General features: G+C 40.0%; 1 pseudogene; it reads left to right on the forward strand.

Moving 5' to 3' along the window:
- Nucleotides 1–6,407: 6,407 nt before the first annotated feature.
- Nucleotides 6,408–24,790, forward strand: part of LOC121982671 — a 30,648-nt pseudogene continuing 12,265 nt past the window's right edge.

Below are 24,790 nucleotides of genomic sequence, written 5' to 3' on the forward strand. Positions count from 1 at the left end.
TAACCTTTACCCTCCCCTTCGGCATTCATAAAAAAAATAAGGTAAAAGAAGGATAAGTAATGCCAGATTTTAATGCAGAGAAATAACTAAAAATAAATGCTTTATAAAAAGAAAACTTTCTAAAGTAAAAATTTTAAAATATTTTTAAGTTGTTCAAATAAATCCTCCCCTTAATCTGATATCTTTATCGAACATAATAAACACATAATAGCTGAAGTGCAAGATAAGTAATATCAAGCATAATGTGATAAGTGAAATAAAACATCTAGTAAGTAAAGTGAGAATTAAATAACATCAAGTCAAGAAAGCATAACAGAAAATGAACTATTGAGAAGACAAGGAAGAGGGGTTGGAACCCCAAGATCGTAACATGTCTATCAACTCAGTATGACGAGTCTGCCCCTCCTCTGAAAGATTGGAAATATCCTATCGAAGACAGGAGATCTCCTGTCAAAGACTCGTCATGGACGCCTCAAGTCCTGTAACACTGTCATCTGAAGTAGAAGGGGCTGGAGGTGGGGGTAGCCCAAAGAGATCATCCATGATATCATGTATCTCAACCTCCTCTCTTGGAGCTGGGTTAGGTTGAGGCTGGGCTGTGGGGTCAGGCTGTAGCTGAGCTACGGGGTCAGACTGATGCTGGGCCTTTCTCCTCCAAGATAGGACACCCTGATTATCTATATGGACACCAACTAAGGACAAGTTCCTAGCTCCTACTATGTCGAACTCATTTAGGACTCTGACATCATCCATGGTGACATCAATACCTAATGATACTAAGTAGGAGGTCAAGATAAGACAATAAAACATATGGACCCACCGACTAGTGGTAATACTTGTTGAATAAATGATGGTATAAAAGATATGCGAACTGATATCTACATTTAGCCTATGACATAATGCATAGAGAAGGAATGAATGAAATGGGTGTATCATGGCTAAGAGGGAGAATGCACTTAACTAGGACACTATAAAGGATATAGTCATGGACCTTTAGACAGATCTTGTAAAATATGACACCTAAATAATAATTAAATAATAAGATTATTTGGAAAATAAACTTATTGGATTTTTTGGGATTTTTTTTTTAAAAATTGAAATTAAACAGAGTCCGTATGACACGTTTAATGGAATGAATCAATAGGGATTAGAGGGAGCCTGTTTCAAATATCCCTTAAGTGGGAGTTGATTAATTTTATTAAGCCTAATTGACCTAAGTATAAAAACTAAACCTAAGTTTAATTTCTGATTCATTTGCTTCTCCTGATTCCTTCTCATTCTCACCAATTTCCTTTCTCCCCAAGCCGAATCGCTGCCCCCCTCTCCCGATCTTGTCATCGTCGCCCTAGATCGTCGACTGCCACCTACCACCGTCGCGTCTCCTCATCGACAATGGTGTTGTCTTCCTCTCTTGGCCACGTGCACTAGGTGTTTGCTGGAAGTCGAGCACGTGAGCCGGCGATAGGGGTATTTTCTCTGATCCACTTCCTTGCTTGTGCCGTTGCTGACCACGATCTAATGTCAGTCGCCAACTGTTTGGCCCCGACCGCAAGATGTACTGCTAGGAGTCAACGATCTCCACTGCAACCACTCTCGTGCCTTAGCCTTGATCCTTTTTCGACTAAGCTCTCCCTCTTCTTGATCCATCATTGCCGCCCTCTCGCCATTTGCTGGTTGGATTTCTCCGTAAGGTTTGGTCAGCACTGACTACTTCTTTGTGGATGCGAACAATTATTTGACAGCTCTCTAGCTCGACGATGCCATCATTGGCTATGATTGAGAGAAGAGGGCAACTAGCGAGAGATCTCTATTTCCTCATAGTAGCATCCAGGGTCTTCATCGGGTGGTTGTAGATATGTGTATAGAGCCCCTGTTCATCGCAGCAACCTGTGGATTCTTTACTGAATAGTTATGGACCCAGATTGAGGTAAGGTATGCTTAAAATTGGATTAACAGAGATTGGTTTTACATTCTTTATATTGGGATGAGGAGACTTGATGCATGGCTGGTTTTTGTAGCTTCGACCAGCACTGTTCATTGGAGAACCATAGTTCTTGCCATCTTGTTCTGACAGTGAACCTCTGTTAGTATTAGCCCTAGTATCAATTATGAGATGATTGTAAATGGCTCATTTTGTATCATATATCATTATTAATAAAAGGTAAAGTTGGTTATTATATTTATTTCAGATCAATGTCAATTGAATAAGTATAATAATGTCCTTGGGTAGTAGGTTCTTATCTACAATATATCAATTGGTTGAATTGATAGTGAGATATTGCATAGAACACTACTCTTAACTATTCCTAGTCAAGCATTAATATACAAGGACAATATTAATGCGTTGAGATTAGCATGTAGGTCAACGGATGACTTGATCTCACAAGTCATGGATATGAGATATCAAGTTGACACTGTTGGTGCAATCGACCTCCAAGGTTTTAATGTCAAACAAATATGTTTAAGCATGTTTAAGTATGGAGCTTGATCTAGGGAAGTCCTAGTTGTAGGCTAGACAAGGGAAGTCCTCGTTGTAGGCTAGGCAAGGGAAATCTCGGTATATCGTGGAAGCCAGGTGGATAGGTCTGGAGGACCTAATCCCTGGGTAGCTGAATACTGAGGCAAGGGAAATCTCGGTATATCGTGGAAGCCAGGTGGATAGGTTTGGAGGACCTAATCCCTGGGTAGCCGAATACTGAGTCTTGGTGAGTGAAGCCAGGTGGAGAAAACCCTAGGGGGAGATAACCTTAGGTAACGAGAAGTCTTGGAGGAGTGAACTCCAAGTAAGGTTGATCGGATGGTTTCCGGTCGACCGCGAGCGGCCGACTGGACCAGCAGATCTCGATAAATCTAGGATTAGGTTTACCATTATATTCTATATTGCTATTATTGTTGTTGACTAATATAGTATTGCAGGAAAGGTCTTAGTGGATCAAGTGATCAGACACTGTGCAGGCAAAGTCCAAACATGTCTGGAGGATCATGTTTGACAGGTAAGTTGAGGTAAACAACTGGAGGAGCGACAGTGAGGTCAAGTTCCTAAAAGAAACAACCTAAAATCGCTGATCCAACTGAAGAACCCGGGAAGGTTTCCAAGTTGAGATTAAGATAGCTTTACTGTCTAAATATTACTCATGCATTATATATATTACTGTGCTAACCTTTGTGTTGCAGGGATATTTTGTTTGATTCTGCGTTGCAGGTTCAGCCGGATCAGTCGACCAAACGTAGGGATCGGTCGACCGAACCAAGTTAACTCAGCACAGGTCAGCTCATCAGCATCGATCAGAAGCAAAAGGAAATAGAGTTGATCAGTCGACCGAACCCGGGGATCGGTCGACCGAACCAATCAATATTAATGGTGCAGTAAATGCAGATCACGGTAAATCTCGACGGACAGGGAAGGAGCCTGTTCGGTCGATCAAAAAATGGGATCGGTCGACTGAACCCTTAATGAGCAATTAATGCCAGAAGATCGAGCCAACGTCAGACTCCAGCCAGGAAGGAAGGGAGCTGACTCGGTCGACCGAACAGAGGGATCGGTCGACCGAACATCCATTACACCTATAAAAAGAGGCTCGAGGTTTGAGGCTGTAACAACACTTAATGATCATTAAAAAGGCTCTCTCTGCGCAAGCTACACGTGCTACAAGTTCTCTACAAGTTACTCCGTCCGGAAGTACCAACCGAGCTACTATTTCTACTTTCTTGTCGGTATATCATTTCTTAAGCTTGCATTGTATTATTTCATTAGTAAGATAGTAGGGTGTTACTATCTTGTTCACTTGTACGTTCTGCTTCTTTCCGAGGATTTCGGAAAGAAGGGTTATAGTGGATTACCCATCGGTGCGATCAAGAATCGCGGGCCTTCGAGTAGGAGTCGACCTAGACTCCGAACGAAGTAAACAAACTTGTCTATTTACTTTCCGCTGTGCACGACTCTGATTTAAAAAGAAAAGAAAAGTTTTTAAAAAGGTGCGAGATTCACCCCCCCCTCTATCGCACTTAATCGATCTATCAGACACATGAGTATATATTAGAAAATATATACTGAATGACCCGCCATGAGAATGTTTCATGGATTGTTATATGAGTGTCATAAACATTCTCATATGACTATTGGTATGAATAGTCCTTAGATCTGAAGTCACTACGGTTCCCTACATAAGGGGTTGTGTACTTTGGTATTGACAAACATCACCTGTAACAAGGTGGACAATAAAATCGATCACTAGGTATGCAATGAATTATGCGGATGGATATGAGTGATGTAGATGGGATCTATCCTTTCCATATGACGGAAGCGATATCTGTGGGCTCCTTGATTAGTAGGACACAAAGAAAGCATGACCATGCTCAAATGAGTCAATATGAGATATTGAGATCTTTTGATTGAGTGTGTCTACTTAGAGATCAAGAAACATAAAGATTGATAAGAGGATGACACGGTCTATGCCTCATTGATCAATCTAGATATCAAAGATAGAGGGACTAAGTCATACAAGATAATAGCCACGAAAAGATTAGGTCAGATCTCGACTTTCTCGTCACTTTGGTAGCAATGACGCCTTGCTAGATGTCACTCATTGCTTATGTATCTAAATGTTGATTTGGGTACATTGCCAATGTTACGAGAACCTATTGGGTCACATATAAAGAATAAGTAGATTTGGAGATGTATTCATATGATGAATAATTGGATTAAGTCTAATCTGAATTGGTCTTATTGAGTTAGACTCAATTGGATCTAATTATTGGATCAAGTCCAATTCAAACTAGACTCGAGGAAGTCAATTCAAATTAATGAAATAGTGATTCATTGAATTTGAATTGCATGAGAATTAATTGAGTAAGACTCGATTGAATTAGACTTGAGTTAGACTCGAGTGAATTAGACTTAAGTTAGACTCAAGTGAGCTAAACTTGAGTTAGACTCAAGCGAATATGAAATGAGAGAGTATTCATTGAATTTTCAAAATTCAATGAATCATAATATTCAATTTTCGAAATTGAATATAAAAGGAGGAGTTTTCAAAATGGTTCTTAATGAAGAGTGAATACTAATTAAGGCTCATTAATGGGATTAATGAACATTAAGTGTTTTTCATTAGATGAAAATACTTAAACAATTTTTCTCTCATTTTTCCTCACTTCTTTATTCTCTTTTCTCTTCTTCTTCCTCCCTTGGCCGAAATCACTCTTGGTTGCTAGCATAACCATATGTGATTTTTCTTATCCATATTTGAGAGTTTGTAAGACAAACGGAGGAGTACTTAGCTTGTTCGTGTGGATACCGAAAGCGGCACAGACGCTTTGATCGTGCTGAGATCCGAGCAGTCGGGAGATCGAGTGCACGCTACAAAGGTATAATCTCATGCTCTTTAGATCTAACTTAGTATAAGTTTTGTTTCCCTTCGCATGGATCTTCTGGAGGAAATAGATTTTTTCGCTGCGCGTTTGCGTGTTTAGCAACCTATTCCCTAACAGGAAAGTGCTGAACCATGTTTTTAATCTGTCTGACAAGATCTATATCTTGTTGGTTAAAGTATCTTTGCCCAATTTGAGATGTTTTATTATATAAGGAACCACTGATTTTTTCAATATTTTTAGATATGGTCTAGCATAATTCAGTAATCCTAAAAAGGATTGGAGAGATTTTATGTCTTCCATCTTACTAAGAAAAGCTAAAATTTTACTAACAATGTGAGCTTGGAGTGTTATCGTTCCTTGTCCAATTATGCTGCCTAAGAATTCAATGTGTGTGATGGCTAATTTCATTTTCTTTCTGGACACAATCAAACTATGTTTCCCAAATAAGTTAAAGATTTTGTGTAGATGAGCATAATGTTCCTCTTTAGTTTTAGAGAAAACCATAATGCCATCAATGTATACACAAGTAAAAGATATTACCTCCCTAAACACATCATCCATTTTTCGTTGAAACACCTGAGGAGTTATTTTTAAGCCAAATGGCATTACTAGTTATTCAAAATGTCCTTTAGGACAGAAAAATGAAGTCCATGGAATAGAATCTGGATACATTTTTACTTACCAAAATTCAAATTTTATGTCAAATTTAGAGTACCATTTTGACTTCTGAATTTTATTAAGCAGTTATTCTTTATCAGGAAATTTGTATCTGCCTTATAATTGTCATTCAGTCATTTGCTGTTAAACACCATTCTAAATTGTCATCGATCATCATCCCATTTAGTTCAATATTTTTTGTCATTAAGAATGTCAATGGAAGCCATCCACAAGTTTACAGCCTTCTTATAACATGTAATTTACTTGAATATTTTTTTGCTCCAAAGGGTCATTCGTTATGTTTTATCTTTAAACAGGCTTATATTTTAAATACCTTTGAATATGTAAAAAAACATAAAAACATGTATATGTGTGTTCATTCAACTATCTCCATGTGAAATTTTGTTTATGGTTGGAAAGGGCGACATTCTTGAAGACCCAGCAAATGAGCCAAAGAAGGATATGTACATGATGACTGTTGATCCAGAAGATGCACCTAATCATCCTGCGTAAGCATGTCCTTCTCTATATGTGCACACCTTTTCACTTCCTGTTTATATTGCAATTATTTACTTTTATTGTGCATAGCAGTTTCCTTTTAAATAATTTGTGATTAAATTAGATATCAAGAAATACAATCTGTACTGCTAACTCTTGCTTTTGAATTTATAAAAAATATCAAAGCATTTCGGAGATCTCTTTTAGACTCTGAAGATATCTCCACCTTGCAGTCTGTTCATTCAACACTTTGGTGTTAAAATCTTATGAAACTGTGTTTTCTTCAAGCTAATTGTTAGATTTTCTTTGCTTAACATTTTACATTGTGTTGGATCGTGAAAATCGATTGACGGAGATTTAAAACTTTTATCGAGAGATTAAGCAGTGAAAAATATATAAGCGAAAAGAGAGAACAACGCTAACACAGTTCGATTTACTTGGTTCGGAACCTGTATCGACTCCTACTCCAAGGCCCGCACACAAGGGTGTTTTCGATGGACAATTCACTAGCAATTCGTAAATTATTACAAACTAAGTATAATTGCTTTAAAATAAAAGTATACCGACGAGAACAAAGAATTAAAAGAAGAGTGTGTCGTCGGAAGAGCGTCTCAGCGTCGCAGGAGCACAGGAGAGCAGTTCTTGAGTTGTTGTTGGAGCTTCAGCCTTGATCCTCCTTTTATAGGAGGTTCGGGATGCCTGGAACCCTCAGGGCACCCTGGTTGTGACGTAGCCGAGTCAACCAGCGAACTCCACGTGGATCAGTGACGTTGGGGATAAAAGTTTGCCTCTGGGCGCTTGGGTACCTCCCGGGCGCCCGGACCCTATTTTCCAGCAACTTCCTACCTGCAAGAAAACCTTTAGTCCGAGACAAATATATATCCTGCAAAACAGAATGTTAGCACAATTATAATAAACAGAAATAGTATTAATTAAATTCCAAGACCAGAATCTAATCAACATCTCGACTTAGAGTTTCGAAATGGTTCTAAGTCGGATCGGCGCCTAAGTTCCCTTCCCGGGCGCATCCTCACAGTCACTCCCCTCCAGTGACTTACCTTTACTTACCTGCCAGACGCCAAGTTAGCCCTTCGACTCGTCTGGACTTCGTGTCAGCTATCCGGTCAGCCCGTAGACCTAGCTGGACTTCGGGCCAAATGTCCGGTCAGCCCGTTGACCCTTTTGGACTTCGTGCCAGCTATCCGGTCAGCCCGTCGACCTAGCTGGGCTTCGTGCCAGACATCCGGTTAGTCCGTCGACCTGTCTGGGCTTCTCCTGCACACTCGGTCAGAGTGTTAGATCAACAACAAAACTAACTTAACCTATTTTGTCATTCATCAAAACATGGGTTAGACCGTTAGTGCTAACCGCACCAACAATCTCCCCCTTTTTGATGGAATGACAACTTGATTAAGTTAGTGTAAAATGTAAGTAAACTAAGCATTAACAGGTTTTTAAGTTAGTTTTTATTTTCAATTTGTTTTAGCTAACTTACCACCTAACCCTCCCCCTTTGGCATTCATCAAACATAAACATGGATCAAATAATCATAAATACAAAAGCATTGCAAAAAGAATGTAAAACACAAATCAGATCGACTCAGGGGAGTTAAATAATTAGAAATTTTGCTTTAAAAAGTATCTCTTATCCTTTTTTAAATGGCTAAGTTATAAGAAAGATAACTTAGAAAGAGTAATTTTTAATAACTTTTCCAAAATAGCTAAGTTCTTAAAAAATGACTAAATTAGAAAGATAACTAATTTAGCAACATATCTTAGTAGTAAGTTTGCAGATTAATTTTTAAAAGATAATTATTCCAATCATAAACTTATACATGCTAATTTTTCAAGTATAAGTTTAAAGTTAAAAAAAAACCAAATTTCCAAACATAAGTTTATATGTCCCAAAAGTTTTTCAAAATAAATTTGAACTTGAAACATTTTTCAAACATAAATTCTATAAAGATAATTTTCAAAAGTAATATTTTCAAAAATCAGGTAAAACTTAATGTTTAAAGTCTAGTTTTTCAAAGTTAAGTTTGTGAAATTTAATTTGCAAGACTAAGTTATTATTTTCTTAAATTAATTTTCAATATTAAGTTTGAGAACTCCTAATTTCAAAACTAAGTTTGTAACATTCGATTTTCATAACCAGTTTTTCAAACCAAGTTTATAACATAAAATTTTCAAAACCAATTTTTTAAAAAAATTTAACATAAAACTTTGTTTTTCAAAGGTTAGGTTTCATAAACACATTTCTAAAATATTTTTAGAAAAATATTTTCCAAAACCTAATTTCAAAAACATTTTTTAAAAAAAATGTGAAAATAATTATTGCTTCCCCTGAACCTGACATTATTAAATCTATCTAACCGGTTAGCTACTTACTGACTATTCAGAAGATATCAGCTTTCACTTGGTTAGTCAAGTTAATTCTAAGAATCAGTTAGTGTTTGACTATACTGATTGACTTAATTTGATTAATATATATTTGGTATTTAACGTCCAGACTCATATTGATACACTGACATAAACATCTTAAGTCCAGCCAATATGTCTATGCATCTCACCCCTTTCTATGTTTGACAATTACAAATAAGGGAGTCCTAGGGTGTTGGCGAGATGCTCAACTACTAGCCCTAGGGGAACATGATTTCTACGGAATTGTTCTAGTCTAAGGCTAAAACTATTTTGAAATTCTAAAAATAGGAAATTTTGAAAACATAAAGGTATTTTATCTTAGAATTTGAAAACAACAGACTAAATTCCTAATCTATTAAACACAACAGACTAAATCATTTTCAAAGTTAATATATACCTAAGTAAGTGTAGTCCAGAATATCATAACTCAATGTCAAAGTCAAGGTACAATGATCATGATGAAATATACATAGTAGTCGGGATGTCTATCAAGATGAGGAGGAGGGGTGTGGTCCGGGTGGTCCAGCTCCGAAGGAACGGAACATCTCAATCAGCTCAGCGTGACGGGTCCGGGCATCCTCTCGAGAATTGGATAGGTCACGTCGAAGGTTCGAGATATCCTGTCTCACATCTCCTCTCAGATCGGAGACCTCCTGCCGAAGACTCGTCATGGATAGCTCGAGTCCAGCAACTCAATCGCCTAGAGTGCGGTGTGTAGGACGAGGTGCTTGGCCTGGAGGTGGAGGTGGTACCGGAGACGGAGAGTCCTCGCCAAATAGTGCAACCATGAACTCATCCTGCTCTGCCGCCTCCTGGGCATCTGGGTCTGGCTGGTGCTGTGGCTCCCTCCACCAAGACATGACACCATCATCATCATCTATGTGGACACCCGCTAACGAGAAGCTCTTAGGTCCTATGATGTCGAACTCAGTCATGGCCCGAACATTACCTCGGGTGACGTCAATATGTAGGTGGGCGAAATATGCCGTCAAAATATGACAATACAGCATATGAACTCTAGCGCTGGTGACATATCCAGCTGCGTAGATAATTGTCTGAAATATATGTATACTAATATCTATATCTAATCTATGAAAAAGTGCGTACAAAAGAAAGGAATGGAATGGACGCATCATCGCTATATCGCGAGTGGATAGTGGTAATATGCAGTAAACTAGGACCCTATAGAGTGCATAATCATGAACTCGAAGGCCAACTGACCTAAACATAGTGACGGTGGGTACACGCTCCCCTCCGAAAAAATACGAATAAATCGTATCCAGACTGATGTGTGAATAGGGATGGTAGATCCCTAGGGGGGTAACACTGAAAACGACACTCAGATGGTCGTAACCCTAAGAAGTCCTGGATGGTGGTAGGAGATAGTGTAATATCCATACCTGCTACCCTAGTAACGTAAGTGAGATCATCTACCCTAACCAAGTTATTATAAAATTCAGCACATAAATCTATGTTTACTGAATTGGTACAGTAAACAAGGTTTCACAAGTTATAGTGGATAATAACCTCTATAACTGGAACACAAGAACGTAAGAAGAACCCTCTATCTAGACACTTAGTCCTAATAGCTACGTAAATGGTCGACTCAAACTTAATCCTAAGTTCATCAGTGGGGAACCTAGGGTCTATATTGTTAGGACCTTTGTGCCTGCTAGAGGGGGGGGGTGAATAACGGTTCGTCGCGCTTGCGTTGGTTTGCTTCTTCTTGATGATGTGCAACGGAAAATACAAGAACCAAATACAAACAACGCTAACTCTAGAGATTTACTTGGTATCTACCTCAAGCAGAGGTGACTAGTCCAAGGATCCACATACTCACACACCCTCCACTATGAAACCACTCTTTTACGGTAACTACCGAAGGCGGAGAAGCCTTACAAGCTCACAATACAACAAGAATATAAAGAAAAGCAAATACAAGGAAAATCTTACAAGATTTGTACAATAAACCCTAACTCTAGCTTCTTCTTCTTGTTACAACTCGCCTCTTGACTTGGACGTGCCTCCAAGAACCTTTAAAACTGGCAGAGAGAGCTGTGGAGAAGTCGCTGTGAAAGTCACAGAAGAATCGCAGGAAAGAACACTAAGTTCTGCAGAGAAAACGCTCCGCCCAGGCTTTAAATAGTGCTCCCAATCGATCCAATTCATCCCCAATCGATTGCCACGTCATCACCGCTTCATCGTAGCCGTCCATCACTTGTTTCATGCGCAACGATCGAATCTCAATCGATCGACCAATCGATTGGGAACATCTGAATCGATCGATGGATCGATTCAGAAGCATTCTGTGTTCTCGCAATCACGCGAGAACTCCCCTGCCCAATCGATTAACTAATCGATTGGGCAGCTCCCAATCGATCGCTCGATCGATTGGGAAAAATTCTGTGCTCGTGATTTCACATCCCAATCGATCGACCAATCGATTGGGCCTTCCCACAATCGCAGTACACACCAATCGATCGACTGATCGATTGGACCCTGGTTCAATCGATCGCCCGATCGATTGACCAGCCTAGACTTGACTCAACTCAAGTCCAAAGCCTCCAACCCAACTCCCGGTCAATCGTGACATGTTGGGTCTCCGTGCCTAGTATTTGACCACACCCGACCAACCTCGAACTAGCCTTCTAGCCTCCTCCATCAGCCTTGCGTCCCTCGGATATCTCCCATCCTTCACACCTTACCTTCAGGAGCTTTCTTCGGCCTCATCCTAGTTGTCGGATTATACCACCACACTTGACTAACCTCGAACTAGTCTTCTAGCCTCCTCCATTAGCCTTGCATCCCTCGGATATCTCTCCATCCTTCATGCCTTGCCTTCAAGAGCTTCCTTCGGCTTTATCCTAGTTATCGAGTTCTCCTTGCCAAGTCATACTAGGACTTACCTTACCAAGACCACATGCTTGGACTTACAACCTGTGCAAAGATCACACTTGGACTTTCCAATTGTCTGGCTCCTCACCAAACCTTTCTCACTTGCCAAGATCACACTTGGACTTTCCACCCTTTGCCAATATCACACTTGGACTTTCCAATTGCCTAACCTCCATTTAGGACTTCCACTACTGCCTAAACTCCAGTTAGAACTTCCACTACTGCCTAAAATCTAGTTAGGACTTCCACCACTGCCTAAACTCCAATTAGGACTTCCATACTCCTAACCTCCAGTCAGGACTTCCATACGCCTAACCTCTAGTTAGGACTTTACATACGCCTAACCTCCAGTTAGGACTTCCATATGCCTAACTTCTAGTTAGAACTTTCCCAGTCAAGTCTCCTATCAACCTTGACCTACTTGACTTGTATTTCCATCAACCTGGTCAACCCTTTGACCATATCCATAACCGGATGATTGCCCTAGCAATCTCCATATATTGTTAAACATCAAAACTCAAACCCCGACTCAAGCTTGACTCAACTCAAGCTTAGTCAAACTGGTCAACCTTGACCAAGGAAAATTACCCCAACAATCTCCCCCTTTTTGATGTTTGACAATTCCTCTAAGTTAGGCTAAATCTCATAGCCTTAACTTCTTCTTTATTACAAGGCTAAATCTCATAGCCTTAACCTCTTCTTTATACCAAGGCTAAATCCCATAACCTTAATCTCTTCTTTATACCAAGGCTAAATCTCATAGCCTTAACATCTTCTTTATACTAAGGCTAAATCTCATAGCCTTAATCTCTTCTTGACAAGGCATGAATGAAGGTTTCCTTCATTCTCTCCCTTTCCTAGAGGGCAAACTCCCCCTACTTGGGATGAAGGTCTAACTTAACCTTCCATTCTCCTCCTTTGTCACACATCAAATACTGAAAACAAACTCTTCTCCATAAGAGTTAACTCTTCGTTGTTTACAACCTCACATGTTGTTAACAACCTCCAAAGCTCCCTCTTGAGCTCTACTTCACTTCAAAATGCTCATCCTAGAGCATGCATCAACTTCCCAATGAAACTCCCGTTCATTGTATTCAATGCTCCCCCTTAAGCAGTAATCTTCTTCTCAATGCTCATCCAAGAGCATTTTTCACTTTACCAATGAAGGTCTGATCCCCTTCATTAACCCAATGCTCCCCCTTAAGCAGTAATCTACTCCACAATGCTCATCCGAGAGCATTTATCATCCTAGCAATGAAGATAACCAATCTTTCATTGCTCCCCAATACTCGACCCTGAGTATTAATTCATCAAGAAGGTTTAACCCTCTTCCAAGGACTTTAAAAAGATTTTTCTGTTTTCAAAGAGTGACTCCCCCAAAAACATGGTCAAACTTCTATCATTGCACCAACAATGACTTGGGGTTCCTAAATAATTAGGAAAACCAAAACTCGAAGTGTTGAGGTTCAAAATTCAATAATGAAACCAAACCTCAACCTAAACTTCATCTAAGTCTACATTAACCAAACCATGCTTGTTTCATCATGAAAAACTCCCCCTAAGTGTATACAAATATATTCCAAAGGGTTAGGAATTATTAATGACCCTTGAAAACCAAAAACTTGAAGTTTTAAGGTTCCAAAATTCAGAATTGAAGCTAAACCTTACCTAAACTTCACTTTGGTTTTTCTTAACCAATCCATACTTGTTTTCATCATGAAAAACTCCCCCTAAACGTATACAAATGTATTCCAAGGGGGTTAGAGTGGTTAACGGGACTCGAAGTGACTTGAAGTGCTGAAATCAGGCTTTTCAGGCCAAAATCAGACTTCCCAATCGATTTAAGTTGGGACTCAATCGATTGAAATCACTTCAATCGATCCATTGATTGATTCCGCAAGCTACTGCTCGCAGAAATTCCCTCTGAATCGATCGACTGATCGATCCAGCCTGAGTCAATCGATCGACTGATCGATTCACTACCATTCTGTTCACGGGAATTGGCTTCCCAATCGATCGATTGATCGATCGAACCCATCCCAATCGATCAACTGATTGATTGGGCTCCTGATTTCCTGAAATTCAATTTCAGCAAAATTCAAAAACTCCCCAAAAATTCTACAAAATTCTAAAAATCATGAAAATTCATGTAGACATTATTTAGGGTATATTTTATCAAGGAAAAATAGTTTTCTATGAAAATACTTCTTATTTTCAAAGATTGACATAAATTTGTAAACTTGTAAAAACTTTAGTGTTTTCTTCAAGTTTGTGTCTAACTATTCAATGATGATCACTATCAAAAGATAGTCTTCACCAAGGTTTTCCAAAAGCATTTTAAAATCATTTTCAAAACCAATATCCAACCATGTTCTTTGGGCTCAATGCACATGACTTGTACATTAGCTTTCCCAATTATTAGAAGTCACATGACTATGTGCTTTAATGAACTTAAAACTCAACAAGATGCACTAAATCAACATCTTGAGATTTGTTCACCATCCTAACATCTCACTTGTATCTAATGTGTGCTAAAATACATACAAGTCACCTTATGAATCTTTATGAAATGTATATTTGGTTTTCCCCTAAACTAAGGGATCATGCATATCTATCTAGGCATTAAGAGACTTATGATCATCCACCTAGGATGTCATTTGGTATAATTCCACTTGTTGGGATATTTACCATTCTTAATAAATGCCTTTCGTCCTTAATTACAAGGAAATTAGCATAATACATGATGATTAATGGCATACATCAAAATAAGTATTTTTTAAAAGAAAAGCATACTATAGCTACATGATGTATGTATGGCATGACATGGTATTTTTGTGTTTTTCATAATACAAATGAATGCAACACATGATGTCATGACATATAATAGGCAAGCAATCATGGCATTTTAGCATAAATAAAATATAGTTAGATAATCTATCTAAGTATCCTTAAACCTTAGCTAAAACCTTAAAATTAAGCCTAGATTGCTCATCTCTTGAAGGAATGCCAAAACCCAACTTGGCATTTCTTTTACCCCTTTTCTATTTGTGCCAATTGAAATTAAGAATTCAATCCTCAAATATTTGTTTGGCACATATTACTCTCTTTAAGGATCAAACATTTAGATTGAGACTTGATTTTGCTCTTAATCCCTTAAGAACATACTAATATCTCAACTAGACATTTCTTATCCTTTCTCCAAGTGTGCCAACTTACCTTTGATGTGATTCCTCAAGGTTTGGCACATTTTACTATTTCGAAGAGTAAATGAAATCAAATTAAGGCTTAGATTCGCCTTTAACCTTCTAAGAAAATGTCAAAACCCAACTTGACATTTCTTATCCTCTTCTAAATGTGTCCATTTAACTTAAGTTCAAATCCTCAAAGTTTGACACATTTTACTCTTCCAAAGAGTAAACATCTTACATTAGGACCTAGATTTTCCTTTAATTATCCTAAGAAAATACCAAAACTTCAATTTGGTATTTCTTATGTTTTCTCAATTGTGCCAATTTAATCCAACCATAATTTCTTAAGATTTGGCACATGTTACTCTTTCCAAGAATGACCATTTGGATTAAGGTTTACATTTCCCTTAATTCCATAAGAAAATGCCAAATTCCAAATTTGGCATTACTTTTGCTTCTCAAGTGTGTCAATTTAACCTAATTTCAAATCCTCACACTTGGCACCTTTTTGCCCTTCAAGGCTTAATCACATTTGATTACAGCATGGGTTTTCTCTTAATTCCTTAAGAAAGTATCAAAATTCTAACTCAATTTTTCTTATACTTTTCTTAAGTATGCCAATTTAGATTGAGTTCAATTCTTCAAATTTTGGCACATATATCACTCTTTCAAAGAGTAACCCTATAATCCTTTTCATTTTCAAAAGTTAACAATAACCTTGAAAATGCTCTCAAGTGTCGACTTTCCCAAGGTTGGGTTAACAACCTTTCCAAATGGAGTTGACACTCTCTAAACCCATCTAGGGTATAGAGAATATGCTCCTAGAAACCCAAAACCTATTGATGCTCCTTGGATGCTCTAGGTACTCACTAGGGATGACTTCCCTAGATACCTTCCTAAGTGTTGGTGCAACCTTAGGTCAAGGTTGACCTGGTTGACCTGACTCGAGTTGACCTGACTCGAGTTGTATTTTGATGTTTGACTTAGGAAGATTGTTGGTGCAACCTTAGGTCAAGGTTGACCTAATTGAGTTGTATTTTGATGTTTGACACTCGTGGAAGAGTTGTATTCTTGATATGGGACAAGAATAGATGTTTGGGAGATTATTGGTGCAACCGTAGGTCAAGGTTGACCTGGTTGACCTGATTCGGGAAAGAGTCCAAGTATGGAGACTTGGCAACGGAAAAATTCCAAGCAGGGAACTTGGCACTGGAAAAGTCCAAGCAGGGAGCTTGGCACGCGAAAAGTCCAAGTGTGGAGACTTGGCACGGGAAAAGTCCAAGTATGGAGACTAGGCACTGGAAAAGTCCAAGTATGGAGACTTGGCACGGAGAAGTCCAAGCAGGGAGCTTGGCACGAGGGAAAGTCCTAACTGGGATGTTAGGCAGTTGGAAAGTCCTGGTGAGTGAAGCCAGGCAGTGGGAAAGTCCTAACTGGGATGTTAGGCAGTTGGAAAGTCCTGGTGAGTGAAGCTAGGCAGTGAGAAAGTCCTAACTTGGATGTTAGGCAGTGTGGAAGTCCGGGTGAGTGAAGCCAGGCAAGGGAAAATCCAGATGGATCAGGGATGATCGGACATCTGGTGTTGAGGAAAGTCCAAGTAGGTCAAAGGGATTGACCGGACACTTGGCAGGAAATTCTAGCAGGTCGAGGGAGTGACCAGATGCTAGGAATGAAGTACCAACAGGTCGAGGTTGACCGAATGTTGGTTTGGAAGGCTTGGGACTTGGTTTGGGCAAAAACCAAGTCACTAGTTATCTGATCGGTCTGGTGACCGATCAGTGTGCTACTGATCGGTATCTGATCGGTCTGCAGACCGATCAGAAGGTGATCAGTAGCCGCGAGAAAGACGCCTGATCGGTCTGTGGACCAATCAGGAGCTTCCCTGATCGGTCGTGGCGACCGATCAGGAGCTTCCCTGATCGGTCGTGGCGACCGATTAGGAGACGATGTCGCGGAAGGAAGAGCTTCAAAGCCAAGAGTTGGGATCAGTCTGTGGACCGATCCAGCTGTGGCCTGATCGGTCCACAGACCGATCAGAGTACGCACAGAATGTTTCTGTGCACTGACTGATCGGTCTGTAGACCGATCAGGGTTCTAGCCGTTGCAACGCAACGGCTAGTTTCTTCGCTGTTTCTTCTTCGCAGGTATAAAGGAGACGAGGGCATCTTCTGTGTTGTTGCTTCTTTCTCTTCTCTTCTGCTACAGAGCTGCTGTTCTGGTGCTTGAGCTTTGTTGAGCTCTTCTTCGCAAGCTTCGCGTGAGCTTCTTCCTTCGGCTGGGACTCTGACTGAGCTGCTGCTGTGGTTGGCGTCTGAGAAGGTGTTGCTTCTTCAACAGTCGACAAGAAGGCAAGGGTTGTTTACATTTGCTGTGTATTTACTTCTTGCTTCTCTTGTATTTGTACTCCTTATCTTGCTGTTGCAAGAAGTAGTTGTGGCGAGGTTTCTCCACCCATAAAGAGCTCATATTTAGCCGGTTCTCCGGGGACTCATCCACCGACGGATTGGTAGGCTTCGTCCACCTTACGGACACGCCGAGGAGTAGGAGTTCATCTCCGAACCTCGTTACATCGGTTTGTTTTTCTTCTCCTCAGTTTCTTCCTTGTATTTCCGCTATGACTAACCCTAACTGTAGGAAGAACGCGAGAATTTGGGGCGGCTATTCACACCCCCCCTCTCTAGCCGAGTACGAACGATCCTAACAAGTGGTATCAGTGCGAGGCCGCTCTTCGACGGATCAACACCCGGGGGAGCACGGGCTAGAGATGGATCTCTATGGAGAAGATGTCACGATTCAACCCTTCTACGAGTCTCACGACAACTTCACATATTGGAAGGTAAGGATAATGTATTTTCTTAGGACTAATATGTTAAATTGGTTTTGTGTACAAGAAGGGTTTTCCCCTCCGATGGATGAGGAAGGAAAACCTATCAAGAAGAAGGAGTGGACGAAAGAGCAAATCCGACAATCCGAAATCAATGACGAGGTAACAAAAATTATTAAATTTGCTTTACCTAATAATGTTTTGTGCAAGATAGATAGGTACAACAACGCCAAGGAATTGTGGAACAATTTGGCAAAATTCCATGAAGAGGAGCCTAGTGAGCCAAGTAGCTCACATCATGGAGGAAGTGAATTGGGAGTTGAGGGATACTCAACATCCAAGGAAGAAGAGGAGGAGAGCTCTTGTTCAAGATCGGAGCAAGAAGAGGCATCTACCTCTGGAAGGGATGAAGAAGAAAGCTCATCTACATCCACAACCCTAGGTAACTCAAACACTGTGATTTCAAGCAAATTACACATAATGTGTTTTGAGTGTAGGAAGTTTGGGCATTACAAGAGTAAGTGTCCAAAGAGGGTTAGAAAGACTCCACCGGCACCAAAGGTCAAGGAAGCCGGAGTCCCGACATGCAAGAGCAAGAAGCACGTGGTGTGCTTCCAATGCAAGCAACGGGGACACTATAGGAGTCAATGTCCAAGGGGGAGGCAACCTCACAAGGACAAGAGGCCAAACACGTGTAAAGGGGGAGCTAAGGCAAACCCTAAGGTAACATTTAAAGCTCATTCTTGCAATTCTAGTAGGATGCATGCTAGTAGTCTTATTGCCATTGTCAATAATGATAAGCATGTTAACACTAGAAATCGATACATGTGCTTAGGAGCTACATGTTAGCCTAGATAAGAACAATTCTAGAAATGCTAACCCTAGAATTAACTCATCTAAGGCTAAGGAAAATCTAGATAGAAATCCCAAATAATCTAGACACATGCCTAGGAATACCTCAAAGAAAAATGATAAATCAAAACTTGAGGTATTAGAGAAAGAAAATCAAGTCTTGAGGTCAAGACTTGACTCTCTAGAAAAGGCTCTTAAGGATTTGACTCTAGGGTCTAAGGGTCAAAAACCCAAGTCCAAGGACAAGAAAGGTTTGGATCACAAACCTAAGTCCCAATTGGTCAAGCCCACTTATCATAATGTTTCATTCGACTATGGAACAAAACCTAGGGCTAGGAAGACCATTACCAAGGTCACAAGGGGAGTCACCCCTATAGTTGACCTTGATGAGACCCAAATGACCAAGGCTTTAAAGCCTAAGAGGGTCATTAGGAGGGTTGCTAGGGAAGTTATCCCTAGTGAATATTTAGTGAACCCAATGAGCTCAAATAGGTTTTGGGTTCCTAGGAGCATCTTCTCTACCCCATAGATGGGTTAGAGAGTGTCAACTCCGATTAGAAGGGTAGTTAACCCAACTTTGAGGAAATTGACACTCAAGGAGCATTTTCAAGGTTTTGAGAACTTTTGAAAATGAAATGGAATTATCATGTACTCCTTTGAAGAGTTAAATGTGCCTAAAGATTGGAAATTTCATTTTTAATCTCAATTGGCACAATTTGGGAAAATCTAGAGAGCTCTCGAAAAAAAATTAAAACATGCCAAGTTTTGAGGATAAATTTGATCTTTAAGTGGCATGAATTAATCTAGAGTTCAAGAAGTGTCAAAATTAGGTTTTTGGCATTTTGGGGCAATCTAGGATTAAATTTGAAGTTAGCTAAGTGGTTAAGGATACTTAGATAGGTAATCTAGGTATATTTATTTATGCTAAATCTTGCCATGATTGTTTGCCCTCACATGTCATGACATCATGTTTAGTTTTATTATCATTTGAAATGTCATGATAATGCTTAGGCTAGTTTTTATGTCATGTTTATTTAAGTTTCAAACTTTATGCCATGACATCATGACATTGACACATGTTTTCATTTATGATACCATTTTATGCCATGTCATCATCTCTTGCATTAATAATCAATTGAATTGATTTAAGGATGAAAAACACATTTTGATATTGAGATCAAATTTGTGTTTAGAAAATGCATGAGACCTTAGTCTAAGATACCTAAACCCATATCTCACATTAAAATTGCCATGGATGTGTTTGATACACTTTAGATGTGTGTGAGATATTAGGATCATGAATTAGGATCAAGGGGCATAGTTCTTGTACCTAGATGAGCCTAATTCAAGAAATGGAGGATCATAGGGAAAGCTTGTGTACAAGTCATGTACATTTAGCCCTAAGATTATGGTCCTAAATTAAAAGGTTTAAAATCATTTTGAAATTGATTTGGAAAACCTTGATGAAGCCCATCTTAGTGATAGCATTCATCATTGAACATTGTGATACAAAGTTTACTTAACTTTGAACTATTTCAAAGTCTTTTGAACTTTGTATCAAGATTGAAAAATGGAAGTTATTTTCATAGAAAACTATTTTTCCATGATAGTATATTTTATGAGGAATGTATCCTCAAAATTTCACAATTTTTCGAATTTTCTGGAATTTTTTAGGAGTTTCTGAATTTCAGGAAGGAAATTTCAGAAATCTCCTGTCAGAGTCTGGATCGGTCTGGGGACCGATCCAGGGAAGTCCTGATCGGTCTGCGGACCGATCCAATTAAGCATGGATCGGTCTGCAGACCGATCCAGTAAGATCCAGAGAGCTTGGTGAGATCTGGTGAAGGCCTGATCGGTCTGGTGACCGATCAGTGACGATCCAGTGCGATCAATGAAGCATGGATCGGTCTGGGGACCGATCCAGGGGGTTTTTGATCGGTCTTAGGACCGATCAGTGCGTGCCAGTTTCTGATTTTCAGCAGGTGTCTGAAATTTCAGCTTTTGGGAGTTAAGTTTCGAGTTTCTAAAGGTTTGAAACTCTCCAAGACATTGTTGGTGCAATGGTCAAGGGGGAGTTGACCTTTAGGGGGAGTTTTTACCTAATTGTCAAGGGGAGTTGACTCTTAGGGGGAGTTTTTACTCCTTAAGACTTTTGAGGATTAGTGACATAGGATGGTCACTAAGTTGATTGTTGAGTTTAGTATCAAGGGGGAAATTAAGAGTTTCAATGAAAGGTATGGGACTTTCATTAGGAGGAAACTCTTGACCTTGATTCTCTCTTTTTGATGTGTGTCAAAAAGGGGGAGAGTGTTGGAGAATGGGAGAATGTTCTAGATAATGTTCAAGGAAGAACATTGAAGAACATTGGGAAACCTAAGTTAGGTTATCGGATTAACCTAACTTGATTATGGTTTTGTCAAACATCAAAAAGGGGGAGATTGTTGGTGCAACCTTAGGTCAAGGTTGACCTGGTTGACCTGACTCGAGTTGACTTGACTCGAGTTGTATTTTGATGTTTGACTTAGGAAGATTGTTGGTGCAACCTTAGGTCAAGGTTGACCTAGTTGAGTTGTATTTTGATGTTTGACACTCGTGGAAGAGTTGTATTCTTGATATGGGACAAGAATAGATGTTTGGGAGATTATTGGTGCAACCGTAGGTCAAGGTTGACCTGGTTGACCTGATTCGGGAAAGAGTCCAAGTATGGAGACTTGGCAACGGAAAAAGTCCAAGCAGGGAACTTGGCACTGGAAAAGTCCAAGCAGGGAGCTTGGCACGCGAAAAGTCCAAGTGTGGAGACTTGGCACGGGAAAAGTCCAAGTATGGAGACTTGGCACTGGAAAAGTCCAAGTATGGAGACTTGGCACGGAGAAGTCCAAGCAGGGAGCTTGGCACGAGGGAAAGTCCTAACTGGGATGTTAGGCAGTTGGAAAGTCCTGGTGAGTGAAGCCAGGCAGTGGGAAAGTCCTAACTGGGATGTTAGGCAGTTGGAAAGTCCTGGTGAGTGAAGCCAGGCAGTGAGAAAGTCCTAACTGGGATGTTAGGCAGTGTGGAAGTCCGGGTGAGTGAAGCCAGGCAAGGGAAAATCCAGATGGATCAGGGATGATCGGACATCTGGTGTTGAGGAAAGTCCAAGTAGGTCAAAGGGATTGACCGGACACTTGGCAGGAAATTCTAGCAGGTCGAGGGAGTGACCAGATGCTAGGAATGAAGTACCAACAGGTCGAGGTTGACCGAATGTTGGTTTGGAAGGCTTGGGACTTGGTTTGGGCAAAAACCAAGTCACTAGTTATCTGATCGGTCTGGTGACCGATCAGTGTGCTACTGATCGGTATCTGATCGGTCTGCAGACCGATCAGAAGGTGATCAGTAGCCGCGAGAAAGACGCCTGATCGGTCGTGGACCGATCAGAGCTTCCCGATCGGTCGTGGCGACCGATCAGATTGGACGTGGCGGGCCGATCGGAGACGATGTCGCGGAAGGAAGAGCTTCAGTTAAGAGTTGGGATCGGTCGTGGACCGATCCGGTCCGATCGGTCCACGATCGATCGTAGTACGCAATTTTACGTACCGATCGATGCGGGGACCGATCGGTATGACTGATCGGTCCGCAGGCCGATCAGATCTTCCCTGCATCGGCCCGGCCGTCCAGTTCTTCTTCGCAGGTATAAAGGAGACGAGGACATCTTCTGTGTTGTTGCTTCTTTCTCTTCTCTTCTGCTACAGAGCTACTGTTCTGGTGCTTGAGCTTTGTTGAGCTCTTCTTCGCAAGCTTCGCGTGAGCTTCTCGACTGGGATATCTGCTGTGGTTGGCGTCTGAGAAGCTGTTGCTTCTTCAACAGTCGACAAGAAGGCAAGGGTGGCAAGGGTTGTTTACATTTGCTGTGTATTTACTTCTTGCTTCTCTTGTATTTGTACTCCTTATCTTGCTGTTGCAAGAAGTAGTTGTGGCGAGGTTTCTCCACCCATATGGAGCTCATATTTAGCCGGTTCTCCGGGGACTCATCCACCGACGGATTGGTAGGCTTCGTCCACCTTACGGACACGCCGAGGAGTAGGAGTTCATCTCCGAACCTCATTACATCGGTTTGTTTTTCTTCTCCTCAGTTTCTTCCTTGTATTTCCGCTGCGACTAACCCTAACTGTAGGAAGAACGCGAGAATTTGGAGCGGCTATTCACACCCCCCCTCTCTAGCCGAGTACGAACGATCCTAACACTAAGGACCTTTCTAAGCTTCTTAGAAGCCTTGGTCACTTCTACTAGGTCAACTCTAGGGATTGTTTCCCTTGTAACATTCTTTGTGACTTTATTAGGCCTTTTTGGAGCCTTAGTCACCTTTACTAGATCAACTTTAGGGATGACCTCCCTTGTGACTCTCTTTGTAACTTTGTTAGACTTCTTAGAAGTCTTGGTCACATTGGTCTTACCAAAAGAACCTTTAGGGATTCCTTCCCTAGAATTTTTGACTTGACCTCTAAACCTAGGGTTGGTCTCATAGCTCAAAGGAACTCTATGAAAGGAAGTCACATCCTTCTTAGCTTTAGGTTTGTATCCCAAACCTCTATAGTCATTGGATGGCTCTTGTCTAGACTTTCCTAGGTTAAGCTCATTTTGACCCTTAAGCATATTTTCCATTTTTGCTAGGGTTCTTTCTAAGTTATCAAGTCTTGATCTCAAGACTTGGTTCTCCGTCATTAAATCCATAGATTTGGATTTTTCTTGGCCCCTATGAGCATTTCTATATTTAGGCATATATCTATAATCCTTAGAGTTATTGCCTAAATTATTGTCTACCTTCCTAACCTTAGGTGTGGTAGTTCTAACATGAGGAGGAATATATTTTCCCTTAACACTATCATGCTTCCTACTTTCATGATAATTTGCATTAAAATGATAAGTGTTATTTCTAACATGTATTTTATCATGACTAAAAGGAATTGCACTATTAAAGGTTACCTTGGGTTTGCTTTTAGAAGCTCCCCCTAGATTTGTGCTTCCTCTAATCACCTTGGTTGAATTCTTCCCTTTAGGACATTGACTTTAGTAATATCCTCTCTGATTGCAAGAGAAGCACACAATGTGCTCCTTACTTCTCTTTATTGTGGGGTTGGTCTCCTTGAGCTTTTTTTTGCCCTTTGTTGCTACTTGGCCCTTCTTCTTAGCCAATTTGAGGCATTTGCTCTTGTAGTGCCCATACTCCTTACACTCAAAGCAAATGATATGATTTTTATCTTTAATAATTGAAATCTTTATACCTTTACTTGTAGGGTTGATGCTTGATTCTTCATTTGATTTTTCTTGTAATGTAGAGATGACATCATCTTCTATTTCTTCCTCTTCACTTGAGGATGTTGTAACGACCCAAATTTCCTCAATTAGAGTCTTAAAAGTAATTTAAAAATATTTAAAAATGCTATAGAAATATTCTAGGAATTTTTAGAAATTTTTAGAGTATTTTTATGTAATTTTTGGAGGTCATTTAGTATTTTTATTAAACAAAGAAAGTTTCGACAAAAAAATGTCCAAGCCGAGAATTGAACCCATGACCTTTGACTCGGTCAAAACCTAGCTGACTAGGTGGGCAAACAAATTTTTCTGTTTAGAAAAGGCAGCGAATTTATTTAAGATAGTTAACAGAATATTGGATTATGAAAGGGATAAGTTGATCTTGGATTTGTCTGTTTAGAAAAGGTAGCGAATTTATTTAAGATAGTTAACAGAATATTATAAAAGGGATAAGTTGATGTTGGATTTGTCTGTTTAGGAAAGGTAACGAATTTATTTAAGATAATTAACAGAATATTAGATTATAAAAGGGATAAGTTGATGTTGGATTTGTCTGTTTAGAAAAGATAGGGAATTTATTTAAGGAGTTAACAGAAATATTAAGTTATAAAAAGGGATAAGATGATGCTCTATTTTCCCGTGACTTAAACCATTCTCTCCTTCTCTTCTGCGTACGATTGCGGAGCCCGGGCAGAAAACGAAAGGGAGTTAGGGCATCATCTCCGGCGGCCGGCCAAGGTCCTAGAAGCCCTTTTTTGTTCGGTTGTGAGTCCAAGAATCAAGGTAAGTGCTTCTCACCT

Source organism: Zingiber officinale, chromosome 5A (genome assembly GCF_018446385.1).
Source record: "Zingiber officinale cultivar Zhangliang chromosome 5A, Zo_v1.1, whole genome shotgun sequence".
Lineage (NCBI taxonomy): Eukaryota > Viridiplantae > Streptophyta > Magnoliopsida > Zingiberales > Zingiberaceae > Zingiber > Zingiber officinale.